Source organism: Cyprinus carpio, chromosome B1 (assembly GCF_018340385.1).
Source record: "Cyprinus carpio isolate SPL01 chromosome B1, ASM1834038v1, whole genome shotgun sequence".
Classification (NCBI taxonomy): Eukaryota; Metazoa; Chordata; class Actinopteri; order Cypriniformes; family Cyprinidae; genus Cyprinus; species Cyprinus carpio.
The window spans coordinates 15,740,953-15,758,475 of NC_056597.1; positions in this window are offsets into that span (position 1 = coordinate 15,740,953).

Below are 17,523 nucleotides of genomic sequence, written 5' to 3' on the forward strand. Positions count from 1 at the left end.
AAAAAGCAGAAAAGTGGGGGGAGAAAGATTGTGAATGTGATCGAGGCCTTGCGAGACAATGTGCTGTAATACCAATTTTGATATAGGATACTGCATTGTCCATATTCTTTTGTGTTGACCTTTTTATCTTTATGTTACTAGTAGGGTTGGCGTCCTTGGTTTTACTACAACATAAAACTAAAAAAGTGTCTTCTTGACCTTCAAAACCAACTCTTTATGTGTTACTGTACATGTATGCCACATACCGGCTCCTAGTCTTCCTATGTGACAAATCTGTTTTCTTGCAGCCATCACTGGCATGTCATCTGACATTAGAGAATGCCTCCAGATCTGAGGAAATGGCTCTAGATCTGAGAAAACCTCCTCACCTCAGAGGTTTGGAAATTTCATAAGAGCAGAGCTAAACTGATTCCAGCCGAGGCAACAGAATTATTGGAAATGGAAAAAGCAGATAATGTGGGGAGGAGGCCACGGCAAATGTTTTCAATGGGACACTTTCTGTTGTGACAGCATATTTGCAAACAGAATTTCTGAGAAATGCAAACTAAAGGTGCATTAAATTTCAGCATGTGACACCTCCTGAGAGATTTCGTTGGATGGCAGGGCTTTTCAATTCTGACACATTGTGTTGCTGAGTGGTTTCAGAGAAGCTAGTCTTTTGCCAGTAAAGAGATTCACAGCATCACCAGACATGACTGGCAACTCCCTTGAATCTTCAACAGCCATATAATAACCAGCATGCACACCATATGAAAAGAGTTATAATCTATAATTCATCCCTGCTTCCTAGTAGTTGCTCCTTCCTTGAAATGAAGAGCAATGAAAACCAAACAACTTCCTCACACAATATGCAATTAGGAGGAAATCAATTCACACTGCCACATATTCACTGATGTATTGTATGATTATGCTAATTGGAAAATTATGGAAAGATCAGGACGGCTATAACGTCTCAGAGCAGTTAATGAGGAGCATGGTTTTGAAATAGATCATACTTTCATCAGTGCACCTTGTCTTTTATGTTCTCTCTGATATTATGCGGCATACTAAAGATCCGTGGTAAACACTTTATAAATCAGGCTTAAATAGGTTTAAAAGATTCATTATGATCTTCTCTTACTGACATTTTGTATATGCGTGTGTGCTGAATGGCACTATGGATAGAGCTTTATACAGTCTTTCTATGCCATTTCTACAAGATATTACATCTTGCATCCTTTGCATTCCATCTTGTGTCTCCTTAACCCTTCAACGGGCCATTTTGAATTATGATATGCTAGTAAAATGTATACCAGTTATTAGTAAGATAATAACTAGATGCTGTACACTGAACCACAGGAAGGTAATACAGGTGTAAATTTTGTGTCTGAACAATATGAAACATTTTGACTTACCATATTTTTTTTTTTCAACTTTCAAAAAACATTTTTTAACTTAAAAAATACATTCGTAATAACAGTCAACATAGTTTCTAAGTATTATTTATATGCATTAGCATACCATATTTTGTTTTACCTTTGGTTATTACAATGAGCATTAACATTTTACTTTAATGTTTATTTGAAAAAGGGATAAGAGAATAAGAGAGAAAAAAATACATGTAATACCTACGCTTAATGTTATGAAGACATTTGACAAAAACTGTAGTTTGAAATTATTAGCATCACATAATTCATACTATTTTACATACTATTTTTAAACTACAAGGTGGTATAAAAACTATAATGAGATAACATGACTGCATTACACTGCTATCTGAAATGATTAGCATAATTTTGTACTGTTTTCTTGCCATTTTGTACAGTATACAGTGTATTCCATATGCCATTTTGAACACAGCTGGAGGAAAAGATGATTCTTGGGAACACACACAGGCAAATACAGTACTCTTTAATGATAATATGGTTGCAGAAATTTGCTCATGTGGGTGGGGAGGTCATTAAAAATATATAATTGCAAAAGCTGTAGTCAGTTTCAAAAATAAGCAAAGCGTCAGGCAATTTAATCTTACACAGCTGTAACATTGGTGAAAAAATGTGGTCAAGCTATGTTCAGTTCATTGAAGGAGTAAAGGCCTCATCCAGTCACAGGGTGTTCACCTCCTCTTCTCTCTAGTGTGAAATCATTGACAGAGATGTATCACCATCCGATAGTCTCTCACCTCAAACACACACACACACACACACACACACACACACACACACACACACACACACACACACACACACACACACACACACACACACACACACACACACACACACACACACACACACACACACAGCCGAACACTTTCATATATAAGGGTGGGTTTTCAACAATGTCACCCCATCCTTTAATTTAAAGCAACACAAGTGTGTAAGTGTGCTTTAAAACAAGGTGATTTTCATCTGCTTTAAATTTAGTCAATGTTATTTTGTACATCAAAGCTCTTTGAAGTTGTGCTAACGAGCTAACTTCATATGAACAGAGAGCAGTGTCACTCCACTGTAATAGACTTCACAGCTCCACTAATTCTCTCTCTCATTAGCATGCATGAGGCTGATGTTCTATACTGTAATCAGATAATGGGGTTTGTGTTTTACTTTAAAGCTACGACAAGTGAGGCAGGAGAGTGGGATGATTGGAAGTTAAGAAGAGGCTGGCATTTTGAATGAGTTTATCACAACCTGACAGGTGACAAATGAAGTGTATGGACTTATATAGAAGAGCTGAATTTCACCTGGAATGCCTTTTGTCTTTTAAACTCAATTTTGTTTCTTAGCATCTAATAAAAGTTTTGGAACTGTTTACTTGCATCAGGGCTGATTCCATCAAGAAAAAATGCCAGTTGGTCTTATTTATTTAAACTGCACACTTGTTTGGGCAGAAGGGATTCTTACTGAAAATTTCAACAGCTGCATTGATTTTGTTGATGAATCTAGATTAAGGGGACACTTTTCATTAGACTTCTGTTCATATGCATAAGAATGTGAAGGACTGGAATCTTTATTTGTAAATTGATTTTTTAATACTGCACAATTTAAAATAACTTTCTGAATGTTTGTTCAGCAGGCCCTATATAACAGAGAATGCCATTTACAGATAGATATATAACAAATATTTACAGACAAAAATATTACAGATAGTGTGGATTAGTGTGCATTAAAGGAATATTTAAAATGGCTTGTGAAGTGTAAAGTTGCTTGTTTGTAAGAGACAAATCCATATCCAAATCCATAAAGCGTTTTGACAAAAAAAAAAAAAAAAAAAAAAAAAAACCCTCTACAATCCACAATAACGCTTCTTCCAGTGATAAAGTTCATAGCCTGTTGTCCTCTCAAATCAAAATCATCAGTAACAATTTTGTTTAGAACTATGCATATTAGTTAGCTTTATTACAAACACATCACTTCACAAGAAATTCATTGATGGACTGGAGTTGTTCAGATTACTTGTGGCTTATTGTGATGTTTTTATCAGCTGTTTGAACTCTAATTCTGACGGCACCCATTAACTACAAGAGGACCTTCTGGAGAACAAGTAATGCAATGCTAAATTTCTTAAAATCTCTTCCAATGTAGAAACAAACTAATCTACATTTTAGATTGCTTAAGGGCGAGTACATTTTCAGCAAGAGTGTTCCAGAATTTAGCATAATACACACCCAAATATATATTCTTATAAGGGTGTTGTATTCAAAGTGGCATTCACCCACAAAACATATTTGAGATATAAATACAATTTATATTTTCAATTATATCATGGATTCTGTATTAACACATTTCAGTAAATCAAACTGTAGAGGAACCATTGTGATGCAGACCTGGTATCAACTCTGCCCTGTGCTTTTAACCACTGGTCCTTGACCTCTGCTGAAAGAGGACAGTCTATTTTTTGGACTAACTAGCAGCAGGTATGGTCAAACATTGTGTGATCACTCTTCTCCTTGGGGGCAGTGAGTCTGTCAGCCACTATTGACTGAGCAACCATCACCCTATCCACATCAGAACCATCTTTCTCACACATGCATGCACAGAAATAGCAAGGCTGTCATTCCATCAGGCCAAGGCTGATATGTGACATATCGATATGCCATGGCCCTTTCATAGGAGACATGTCAAAACAAACCGTCACTCACTGCACTGACAAGACACACTGGTAGCAAGGAAGCCATCAGAGACCCCAAATGCCCTACTCCCAAAAGAGCCTTCCTGTCATATCAAAACAGCTAATGATCACAGGCCTCACATGGCAGCAAAGAAAATGGGCAACACATAAATAATATGCTTGTCTTCATTAAAGGCATAGTTCACAAATAAACAATTCTGTCATCATTTACTCACATTCATGTCATTCCAAACCTGTATGACTTTCAGTTTTCTGCAGAAGACAAATGGAGAAATGTGAAGATTGTTTTGAGATGTGTTTTGAAGTCATAGTTTTAGTGTGAGATGCAGACAGAAATAAGACAAAATCGTCATAACCACCAACTTATGAGTACTTATGAGTAAAATAAAGCCTGTGGTAGACACAACTTGATGATACTTTGACGTTAGTTCTCCAAAGTAAACTGCAAATATCCATAATGAAAAGTAAATTATAAATTGATTTTTGAAAACAGATGTTTTAAATCAGTTACTAGATAAGATTGTTTGGGGTGTGAGTGTGTGCAGTTTATATTGCAGATCAAAACATCAAAAAGTATTATCAAGTTATGTTTACCACAGGCTTTATTTCATTCAGAAATGGAAAAACCTCATTATAAAACCCTATAGGAAAATCTTAAAGGAAAGAGCGGCAAATTAGTCTTCCAGGTTACATTATACCTGCAACACTTTCAAGTCAACACCAAGTTTTAAGTCGGATCTTATCAGTGAATCGTTTGTTGGTCTGATACACAACTCATCCTGGACGATTCATTCATGAATAGGACTCTTCTGGTTCAACTCACTGATTTAATGATCCAGTATAGGTGGAGAAGTATTTGTTTTTTAGCGAGTATTTATGTATGTATATATGTATGTTTCTTATTCATGCAGGATGATTTCAGAAGACATGTAATACATTAGCTAATGAGTCATATGGACTAATGCAAATTTCTGTCACGAAACTCTAGATAGCGCAGGCCAGAAGAAAAGAAGGAGAGACGAGGAGAAGAAAGCAAACACATTTAGCACTTGAGTCACCTCAACACGCAGTTATGAGGCTGAGGACTGTAAGTGGTAAACACATTGATAAAACCATTTCTTTAATAACACTTGTTTGTCAAAATGCCACCCAGAGGCAGTTTCCATTATCACAGTTTCAACACTTTATGAGCCATCTTTAAATACAACCCACGTACAGCGTGCTGCCTGTGAGAGCGTGCGAGAGTGGTCTGTGATCTTAAAAGCACCCTCCCTTCAATTCTCCAGCGATGATTTTAAAACACCTCATTCTGTCTCGTGGCCAAAAGAGCAATAGACTTTAGCTATAGAAAGAGTTTAGCGCTGTTTCATCAATTTTCTTGAAAGATTACAGTTCAAAGCAAGCGTTTTTACTGTGTGGAAATGATCTTCATTTTGCTTTGGTCACTTGATGTCAAACCCACAAGAAATTTCATAAAAAAGCACCTCAAATCTTCCTCGGAGGAGGATGTTTATGAAGCTATTGGTCACACTCAAGTAAGCATTTATGCATGAAAAGTCACAGAGTATCACGCTTTCATATTAAATTCCTTTCTTATGGTTATTATTGATACATCAGTCACATTATCGTTTTTTTTTTTTTTTATACAAATTCCACATCAATTGGAATCCTTCGGCTATGACGTGATTTCTCTTTCCACAGAATGAGCCTGATGACAGGAGATAAATAGTAAAAGGAGCTCAGCATGCTTTTAGCAGTAACTTGCATTATATTATCTGCATCTTTACGTGTCATGGGTGAACAGTCCTCATTTGTCATAGAGTGACAGGCCCGTAGGCTCCCCAAAGCTAAATGCATTATTAATACTCCTTCCTGCTTGATAGATTTAATAAGACTGCAAACCGGAGATAAAAGACACACAGTGATCTCTCCAAAACACTAGTCTTTCTTTCTCAGATGACAGGATAGCAGAGGTCAAAGTGTTTCAAATTTCTTCACTCACTGCTGAAATGCCAGAGTGTTCCCAGCATTTGAAAATGTTGCAATGATTTCTTACTGGTCCAAGTCAGAAAAGCTCTTCAAGCTTTATATCCTCTTTCTGCCAGCCAAACAAAAACAAGATTTTTTTTTTTTTTTGTCCATTTGACTTAAATCCATTCATTTTATTTAGACAACCAAAGCCTCGTGACTTATGATCAAAAGCAAATGTTTCCGTACAGTCTGAACAGGAAATATCAGATCCTCCCATATATAACTTGCAGTTTGAGCAACAAGCTTAAAAAATTGGTACCACTTTATATTAGGTGCATGGCCTTAACTACTATATACTTACATTTAAATTAATAATATAATACAATACAATTAACTTATACATAAAATACATTACATTACACTTTAATTTAAAAAAAAAAAAAAACTAAAATACAACTACATATTAAATTAATTTCTGTAATTACATTTATTATTACACTGTTGACCCATCCGTTACACCTTAACCCACACTTAAACCTACCTATACCACCAGACCTGTCCCTAACCTTACTCATATCCCACCTCAATAGCAGCAAAAGTGTTTTGCAATACAATATGAACACAATAAGTACATTGTACTTATTTTTTGATGCAAGTACATAGTAGTTAAGGCCAGCTAATATAAAGTGTGCCCAAAAAATGTAATCTTGGGTCTGTCCTTTAATGTACTGTAAGTCTAAAATTTTGAAAAGCACATCTTTTCACTAGGATAAAAAAAAAAAAAAAATGTTGTCGACTTTACTTTGAAACAATTTTCATTTCGAAATTGCTAGTGAATTTCAAAAATAAGCAGCAAATAATACACTGAATTAAACATGAAATTTTGAAGCAGTTTTTTCTTGTGAAACATACTTAAACTTCAAAAAAATCTTTTTTTTTTTTTTTTTTTTTTTTTTTTTTTTTTACAGTGAAGCTGCATGATTTATTTAGAAGTTATGTGCTCAACTTTAAGTTAAAGTTAAACTAATTATGAGCAATATGTATGAGTAAACAATAAGTCCACACAAACTTTAGCTATAGTCTGAAAATGTATAATTTATTTATATGTAATTCAAATCAAAGCGTCTTCCCTTCTGAGACCCTGAAACACAATAAGGCTGTTAGACACAGATTGGTTTAAGAAAGGAATGGAAAATAACATTTATGCTAATGTTTCTCAGACGATGAGCCAAGACAATAAACAAGGTGTGTTTTGGGTTTGCATTTCCTGCGTTTTACTGGCAACTCAAAACTAATTAACTCATTCTACAGTGAAGCCCCTTGCAGTCTGCCTATTCAAATTCAATTAGAGCTAGAATTACTCAAAATAATCGTAACTGGCAAAACCTCTCTGGTGTTTGATTTATTTCACTTGATTCTAAGTGGATTTGCAATATCCTCCGTAACTGTCCTATGGTTTACTGTTTTCCTTACCTCAAAAAAACAAACAAACAAACACACAAAAAACTGCATTCCAGAGCAGCTATCATTGGCGCACTTTTCATCCTGCTGGTATGTGAAAGAACCTAATGAAAATATGCAAGTTGTCTTCGCTGTTGCCGCATAGCAAACACATGACACTCAAATTAGTGCAGACATATTTGGTTCATTCAAAGTAGCAAAACACACAAAACAACTAAAAAACCCTTTCAGTTACCACAAAGGGAGAGAAAAGAGAAGTGTTTTCTGTTTGTGTGTAATGCAGTGCTATGCACAGATAAATGAAATGTCTGTGAATTCACTTTTTATTGGGCTTAAGCAATGAACTTAATTAAAAATGAAGGAATGTGTCCAAATATGGGATTTATAAACATGAATCTTTAAGAGTGCACAGAGTAAATAATAATAATAAAAAAGTTGGAAGTATACAGAAATAAATAATACTTTAGAAAATTTTTAAATGATGATTGTTTTATTTTACATGAAGTGGGTCACCTCTTTGAAGCCACCATTTTAAAATCCTGTTTACCAGCCAACCCTCTTAGACAATAAATTATCCATGACTGACAGAGAATAGCACTTTCTATTATACTGTGTTGCCAGAGTTGTGGTTTTCCTGAACAATTTTGTTGTTTTGAAAATGGCAAAAATTACAGAGATGTGAGTTTTGTTTTTATTTTGGGCTACTGTCATAATGTACTACGACCACCAAAAAGTTTATTTGTAGACAAAAAAATAAATAAATTATTTAACCAATGTGTACTGATATTTGGAATGGATATCTGGCAACCTAAGGTCCACTAAAAGATTAAGTGCGGGAGATGCTGTGCTTAAAATGGCATAATCGCTGAGTAGGTATTTCTTTTGAATAAGTAATTACTTTACAACCATTAAATAGTACATTTTATACAGTATGAATGTGTGTAGCATGAATGAAATCCAGACGTACTACATACGTTATGTTGTACTTTAATTGTCATTTTACCTATACCAGCCTCGGTTGTGTTGGTTACTTGGCATTAATAAATCCTCTCCCATGGCCTCATGGGTCAGTAAAAGCCAGGATAAAATGGGATAAAATAATTTCAGTAGAAGTAGTGGGTCTATTGTTTATGAATACTGAATTCAGATATACTTCTCTCATAGTTTTTCATCTACTATATAGAGAGAAGAAGAGTGAAGCAAATAAGAGAAAATTAATAATGCTGTTAATAATGTTGTCTTGACTGAGATCAGAAAATATCTATGAGGATTTCAATTTACTTGTATGAAGATTAAGGAATTGAGGAAGCGATAGTACAATATGTGTTTAAGGCAACACCTTGCTTATAGATAGGATTTTATGGATAGCTATGTCATGTTGTGACAGTGTTATTTATATTTACTGTATATCTCACAATGAAAGAAATGAAAGAAAAAGAGAAGACCATGTTTAGATTAGATTATATATATATATATATATATATATATATATATATATATATATATATATATATATATATATATATATATATATATATATATATATATAATAATGCTGCACTTTAATAAAAACCAACAGTTTGTATTACAGTTTGATGTATTACCATGTTTGCCATTGTGACGACTCACACCATGGCATGTAGTTGGAAATAATCATGCAAAGAAAGAGAGAAGAACATATTCAGAAATACAGTACAGTGAATACAGTATGTGGATGTATTCATATAAAAACATTCAGATTTTATTTTTTTTATAGCTGTCATGTGATATATCTTACCATATTCACCACTGTGATGGCTCAAATCATTGCATGTAGATAGAAAGAGTAACACAAAGAAAGAAACAGAGATGAATTAAAGGTTCATCCTGCCATTTAACCTTATACTTTTTATTTATTCATATAAAACTTTGGGATTTGACTTACATTTTATTGCTCTCATAAGTCTGTCATTGTGATGGCTCAAACCATGATATGTTGATGTAAAGAATCATGCAAAGAAAGACAAATAAAAAACATGTTCAGAAATACAGCGATTTTTCAGGAAAAAAAAAATCAAGCTGCAATTTTTTCGATGTATTACCAAAGACTATAGAATACCCAAGACATGTCACTCGTATAGTTTTGATTGGGGAAAAATGCAATGCTCAATATGATGGCTCTAACACAGGAAGTCCCGCCTTCTGAATGAAGGAGCCAATCGATAATCGGTAAAGTCAGCGGGTCACTGCAGCTGCTGTTAGATGCGTCCCGGTTGCTATACAAACAGTCAGGGTTCTGAGATGTGCACTCAGGACTGCGCATGCGCACTGGCTGATCTAGCCTGAATAATGAGCTTTGTATAACATTATTTGAGCAAGATAAACAACATTTATGACACAGTTGTTATCAGATTTCTTTGGTCATTTCAAATATGAAATTAAGTAGCAAGCCTAGTGAACATTTTTGTAGAATTTTATGTTTTCCCATTCAAAGAGATAGGAGTTGCACTTGGATGCCTTAGAGGCATTTCAAAGATGACCGCCGAGTGACATGACTTGTCTTAAAGGGACTTTGGTATTACCATGTTTGCCATTGTGTTAGCTCAAACTACTTGTTACCAAAGCGACAGTGACTAAGTAAATATCAAAGATGGCGACGACGCAAAAATCAAAAAAGCACCAAAAAACTATTCCATCAATAATAATAATCCCCACCAGATCACAACAAATCAAAAAAACTCATTGAACTAAGAAGAGTCTTTCTTAAACCTGGTTGGTTTCACAACGAGTGTCTCGGTATGTCTGTTTGTATATATACCTGAGTCAATGTTGAATTTACAGTGGTAGAAAGCTATTTTAGGAGACATTTACATTTCACAGAAAGGCAATTTCAAGTCTTATTTTGACGTAACAAGTGTGTGAGTTGTTTACTTTTTTTAATTAGTCTTCCCATTATATTATTCATTCAGGCACAAACACAAGAGGAGGGATTCAGCATAGCACCATTTTGGCAATTCTGAGCTGTACGCAGTTAGCGTACGCTCTTCTGTGTCAGCTGCGCACAATGATACATTTTTTTTTTTACATGTATTTACACTTTGGTTTGAAAGCAAACGGTGCATCGGTGCAGCGCAGCTGACACGGAAGAGCGTATGCCATCTGCGTACAGCTCAGAATTGCCAAAATGGCGCTACACTGATTTGGAGAGACACAGAGTAGAAGAATTGTTGAATAAAGTCGTAATTTTTGTTTTCTTCATGTACAAAAAGTATTCTCGTCACTTCATAACGTTACGGTTGAATCACTGATGGCAGATGGACTATTCTGACGATGCTTTTCATACTTTCCTGGACCTTGAAAACTTTATTTATTTGGCAGTCTATGGGACAGTCTCACACCTCCCTGTTTTCATCCAAAATATCTTAAATTGTGTTCTGAAGACGAACAAAGCTTTTACAGGTTTGGAACGACATGGGGGTAAGTGATTAATGACCAAATTTTCATTTTGGGATGGAGTAACCCTTTAAAAATAAAGGTGCTTCACGATGCCATAGAAGAACCTTTTTGTCTAAATGGTTCCATAAATAACCTTTAACATCTGAAGAATCTTTCTATTTCACAAAAGGTTCTTTATGGCGAAAGAAGGTTCTTCAGATTATAAAAAGTTCAGAAAGAGGTGGTTCTTTAAAGAACCTTTGACTGAATGGGTCTTTGTAGAAACAAAAATGGTTCTTCTATGGCATTGCTTGAAGAACCTTTTGAAGCACCTTTATCCAATCATATCCCAATGGAGGCATTGCCTCCTCTCTTGTAACTTTCCCCCAATTATTCTCAATTACGCCCCACTAAGGTCTCTGTTTAAAGTCAGTGGGATGTAGGGAGGCAGGTCTCCGCTGTAACTTTACCTGTGGGTGTCGCTGTTGGACAGTGTTACTTTATAAAAATGAGTGACTTTTATACTTTTGATGTCTTATTTAGTAATATTTGCATTTTTTTATTTTGTGTTTTTGTAAAACCGATTATATTCTCATCCAATTTTTTTTTTTTTTTTTGAGGAGACACTGCCTCCCTTGCTATATATTCTGTAATTTACGTAGGCTATAAAATACATAGGCCTAGTGAAAAAATGTGCATACGACATAGTCTGTAGTAATTTAAATAAATGTAAAATAATAATAACAATAATAATAAAAAAACATTTATTTTAAGGCACTGTGAAAAATAAGCTAGTTTTCTTTCCTTTTGGGCTGGTTTTGAGTCTGTTTTGGGCTGGAAATTTGTCAGGGACCTGACAACCCTGCTACAATGCCATGGGTAGAGAATATTTTTGTTTGTGATATTGCATCACACCACTAGTTGTATCAGCCAGTGCGTCATTAAAAAATAAAAATAAAAATAATAAAAATATTGGGTACCTTTTTGGTTGTCTCAATATATGCAAATGTAACATTTTGGTACTCTTAAAATATGCAAACTGCATAACAATCATTCCTATACATACATGTTTGAAATATAAAATTCTGAAAATCCTACAAAATCCAACCGTCCTGCATGCACAAACAATGTTAGTTACAGTAAATGAATGTTACAGTGGTTTTTGGCAGCTCATGCGGCGTCCATCAGCGTGCGTATAGGAAACCAGACCAAGACATGAGCCTTTTTCTCCCTTTGTTTGAGATGGGGTTTAGAATCAGTGTTCTTGCAGAACTTCTTGAACCTTCCTATTGAATCAGACACAGCTGATAAAGGCAGTGGCAGTGAAGATCTATCAGTCTGAGTCAGTAGGTAACAAACTTGCTCATCTGCAGAGAAACGTGTCTCTGAAATGAACTCATGAATGATAGTAGGCGTCAATTAGCATGTTAAATTCTCAATTATGCACATCTGCAAATTTAGCAAAGATTTGAACCTGTGTGAAATTCATTTCATGCATGAATGACAAACAACTCCGCTTTTCACAAGCTGTTAGATGCTAATGTCTGCCTTGTGGATTTACAGCGGATTTAATACAGTAGTGAATAGCATATAAGGCTACGTTTCTATTCAGCTTCCCCTCCGGGGAAGCAGATATCTTTTTTTTTTTTTTCACGTTATTTATGAGTTTTTTGCCTTCATCGGATAGTGTAGAGAGACAGCAAAATTGATTTGCAAAGGAAGGAGAATAGGATTGGGATATAATGTATACTAGATCTGAACCAGCATCCATGTAAGCATTCTTGACAGCAAAGGGTAAAGCCTTATTTTCTGGGTTCTCAAAATGATACCATCTCGGATGCCTTCAGTGATATCTGGCCTTTATTACATGACCTGGTAGATCTAAATGTCACTGTCTAGCTGAGTGAATACTGTACATTCAACACTATTAGGTTTAGGCTTATTGTATAGCGCTTTTCACAATACACATCATTTCAAAGCAGTTTAAAAGATTAAATTACTATATTGTGACATAATTCATTGCCTTGATAGAAAATTACCCAATTTGTAGTACAACATTTCGGTCATATTGCCAACCTTGCAGGGAGCTGATAGAAAGTTATTTCATAATTTTTATATCACTCATGACTTGAATCTTTTGAATGAGTATCAAGAATAATTATAACTGATTCTGAAAGTTACATCATTATCATTGTTGTTTTAATATTATTTATATAATATTTATTACTATTTTGAATGAGTTTTTATTTGTATATTTTCAGTTTTTTATTAGTTTTGATGTTTTTTTTTTCTTAAAAAAATTATTTTGCTTTATTTTTTATTTAATTTGAAGTAATTGTATTGCTTCAAATTAAGCTCATTTTAATAGTTGCCAGTACGTAATTTCTAATTTTCCTTTGAGCTTTTTTTTCCCCCATCTAAAATTTTGATAAGTCAATTGACAAAGCCAGTTTCTTGAGGAACCTTCTTCATAAGTGTAAGTAAACATTATTTGTTTGCCAGTTAAGTGGCTGCATTTGAAATACTGTTTCTTTTACATGAAGATGGATATCAGTAACCCAGTATATCCACTATTAAATTAGAATTTTCCATTTATTTTAGTGTTCAAGACACACATCTATAGCACAGGTGTTCAAAATTCATTCACTGATTCTAAAAAAAACTAAGTTACATTCTGAGTGTTATGTCAGTATTATTTATATACTATTGCAATACTTGCTAATATTTTGAATTATCTTTTTTATATTTTCAGTTTAATTTTAGTAATTTTGTTATGTGCTTTTGTCATTTTTATTTCTATTTAGCTTTTATTAGCTTTAATTTGTAATTTTTTTAAGCTTAAGTTTTACGTCTAAAATGTAGATTTTATTACTGAATTTTTTTTTGTCTTTATTTTATTTTTGTGACAACAAGGTAGTGTCTTTTGGCTCATTTGAAATGGTAAATGTCTCTCTCTATATATAGATGATACAGGTGGATGACTCCTTACTCCTTAAGGACTAGCAATTGACACAAGCAGAAGCAAGCATTCACATTATTTGTTTGCCAGTTAAGTGTATGCATTTGAAATAATGTTGCATTTACATAAAGAAAATCCAATGTATCTACTATTAAATGTCCATTTACTTCAGTGTTCATAAAGACACGCTTTCAAAAATGTGAATAAAATCACACATTCTATAAATCACACTGTAGGACTGCAAACCATATTCACATACTCCTGTATTTCAAACAGTAGAGCCTAGCGTAATAACAAGTTTAAAGGAGGTCAAGACTGAAACGCCATTACTTACTCTTTCTTTTCTGCTTCCTTGCACCAGTCCAACTCCATTTCCCTTCATACCAGCATTTATTATAATGACTGGCTCGGAAGAGGTCTGTGTTTGTTTCTTGGCATGCAGGTGGGTGGCTATACATTCTCATGGGTACAATTTATCCTGGCACACAAGGTTTGGGTTCCTCCCACTGAGGTCATGTTGTTTTCTTAGATCTGAGAAAGTAATCTCCCAGTGTTTCTCTTCTATATGCAATTCCATTCAATCATGTGGAAAACTGGGCTCAGACGTGACAGCTACGGGGAAAAGATGCAAATAAAAGTCTTGAATCATTCTAGTTTTTCAGGCATTCTGTCACTGCGGTGACTTCTTGCCTTCCCAACAGGTCCCATGATGTGTGTGTGTCATTAGGACTGCCTATTAAACATGTCATCACAATGGCAGCACTAGAGCAGCCTGTCTCTTTGGTTATCATTGAAGCATATCCACACTAAGACAGCGTGATGGGGTCCCTCAGCTCAGCGAACGCTACTGACAGCATCATATTTGGCTGCCGTTAGCATTAGTCTCCAAAGACACGGGCTGCCGATGCCTTTTACAAAGAACACGTATTAATTTTAAATAATTAGCAATCTATCTATCTTATGTTGCGTGCTGAAATTTTGTGGGTGAATTTAATCAGTCAAATACAGCTAACTCATACTGACTTGGGACGTTTTTGGTATCAAGTCAAACACTTTTTAAAATGTCATTTGTACACATTTAGGTCTTTCGGCAAGGAAAACATCTAGTAGACCAATGGAGTGCTTTAATGTGCCATATTTTAAGTGAAGGGGAGAAGAAATATTTTCCCCAGAGACTTCATGGATCATGAAAGTAGTTTGTTCTGGCTAAGCACAATAATTAATTAATAATTAATGATTAATTAGTGTTGATTTAACACTACATTGAATACAGATTTGGAAGTGAGGCCTTCTCATTGATTTTTATAACTCTTGGCCTTCAGTGTGTATGTGTGTGTGTGTGAGAGAGACAGAGAGAGAGAGAGAGAGAGAGAGAGAGAGAAAGAGAGAGACAGAGAGAGAGAGAGAGAGAGAGAGAGAGAAAATGGGAAGTGTTTTATTTAGTGTGTGAAAACTGTCAATATTAGGTAATTAAGCAGTTAAGTTGGTAAATATAATTCAGATAATCAGTTTATGAGACTGGTTGAAGATGCTACACTACAGTACAAGTGGTAATTATATACATATCAAAGACATTTTATGCTAATCCTATCATTCGTTTAGGGGCCACACTTGTGTTGTTCACAGTCAAAACAGACCAAGAGTATATAATAATTTTATGTTTGGAATGAACATATATATTTTATTTCATTAATGCTTTTTCTTTAATAATTAGTATTCTGAGGGGATTTCTTATTTCTTAAAACAATATTTACACATAAATTATGGATACATGAAATAAAAATATTTCATACTATTTTTGAATTAATTCATTACAGTATAAGTTAAAAATATAGCTAATGTATTTAAAATCCATTGAATGAATTAGTGTCATCTTGTGTTCATAAATAAAAAATAAAAAAATACACCTGTATTGCCTGAATATCCCTATACCCAAGACCGTGTATTCCCTAGTTACTGAGAACAGTGTTTCCGTGCATAATTACTTATTTTATTAGGTTTTGCATTTTGTATATGTACAAATTCTTAGAATTTGCTCTTTTACAATCTCACCAGTTCATTTCTGTTGTGTAAATGTTTGTGGGGTCTATTTTGCATGTTTTTTTTTCCTTTTTAAATTTTCCATTAATTTCCAATGGCAATGTTTGACCCTGAACAGTACAGTGCATTAATTATTTAAGACCATTTTGCCTGTTCAAATCCTGTCCACATTTGTGTGTGTGTTTTCACAAAGAAAGTACCACAGAATTCTCCAAATTTTGTACTATTGTACCAAGGTATATTTTTATGTTATGCTTGGATCTCAGCTTAATTACATACTTACACACTTCAGCTTTAATATTACATCTTAATAATAAAGAGAGCTGTTCAGTCATGCCAATTTGTAGACTAATGGAAGGTTAACACATATTTTGTTTTACAACATAAATTACACCAGCGTTAAAGTTGCTGTGCATTTTACTAATTTGCTAACAGGTTGGCAAATAAGAACTTTCCAAATTGTCCAATTGCAGTAGTTTAAGTCCTTATTTAGCAACTTTAAATCCAAGTTTGAATTATGACCTGCATGAAACAAAAAGTGTGAAAGTCTGTTTAAGTAATGTACAATACAGGCATTATTTTATACATAAATCCCGAAACATCATTAGGAAATTCCCGAGGGAACCTATGGCTTAAACCCCCCATTTTTGTGCGTAGGTTTTAATACTAAAAACTGAACTGCTCTATAAAACACACGCAGTTTTGCTCAGAGCCTGGTTTATTATAACTTGGAAGTCCAGCAAATAATCAGTTAGCCAAGGGTCTCAGCTTCTGAAGTCCCCTTTGATTTGGGGAAGTGTGTGCGTGTGTGTGTACCTATGTAATTACACTCTTTGAAACTTCAAAACATCCTGTTATTTGCAGTGTAAAAAGGGTAATATATAAATAAAAAACAAGCCTTGCAATTAAATGTTACTTCCTCAAGTTATTTTCGGAGGACATGAGAGGGAAATGCAAATTGTGTTTATGAGTCCCGCAATTGTATTTTTTCTTTTTTTTAAATCCAGTTATCCCCTTGAGGATAAGTACTGAAAGTAAGATGACAGTGTGCTGGCAGCTATTAGAGCTTCATCCTGAGAATTCCTCTCTGCTGTGTGACACCACCTACTGTGACAGAATTAAACCGTAATGAGTTAATATCTTCTTGGCTTTTATTGAGGTTATGAATCACCTGCATCATAATGCTCATGTGATGCAACGTCCATGTCTGAACCAGGTGCGACTTGATTAAGGGATGTGAGATAAATCCTCTTGAAACCTCTTTCACGTTAAGGGCTGTTCACACTGACAGGTGCTGTACAGCTACTCGACTGTGGTATCTCATGAGCTCCGCCTTCTGCTTCCATTGGTAGTTACCACATGTAATTGCTCTTTTGTGTAAAATTGAATCCTCATTGCAAATAAAGAACTTTTGGTTGCTTTACCATAGCAAACCACTGTTAATTTAATTTTTTAGGTGTTTTAGCATCCTGCTATTACTGATGTATAATTATCTGCACTTCCATTTGTTGGTGTATTGCTACTACTTATTTGCACAGTTTTATGCAAACTTTTTGGGAATAAATAAA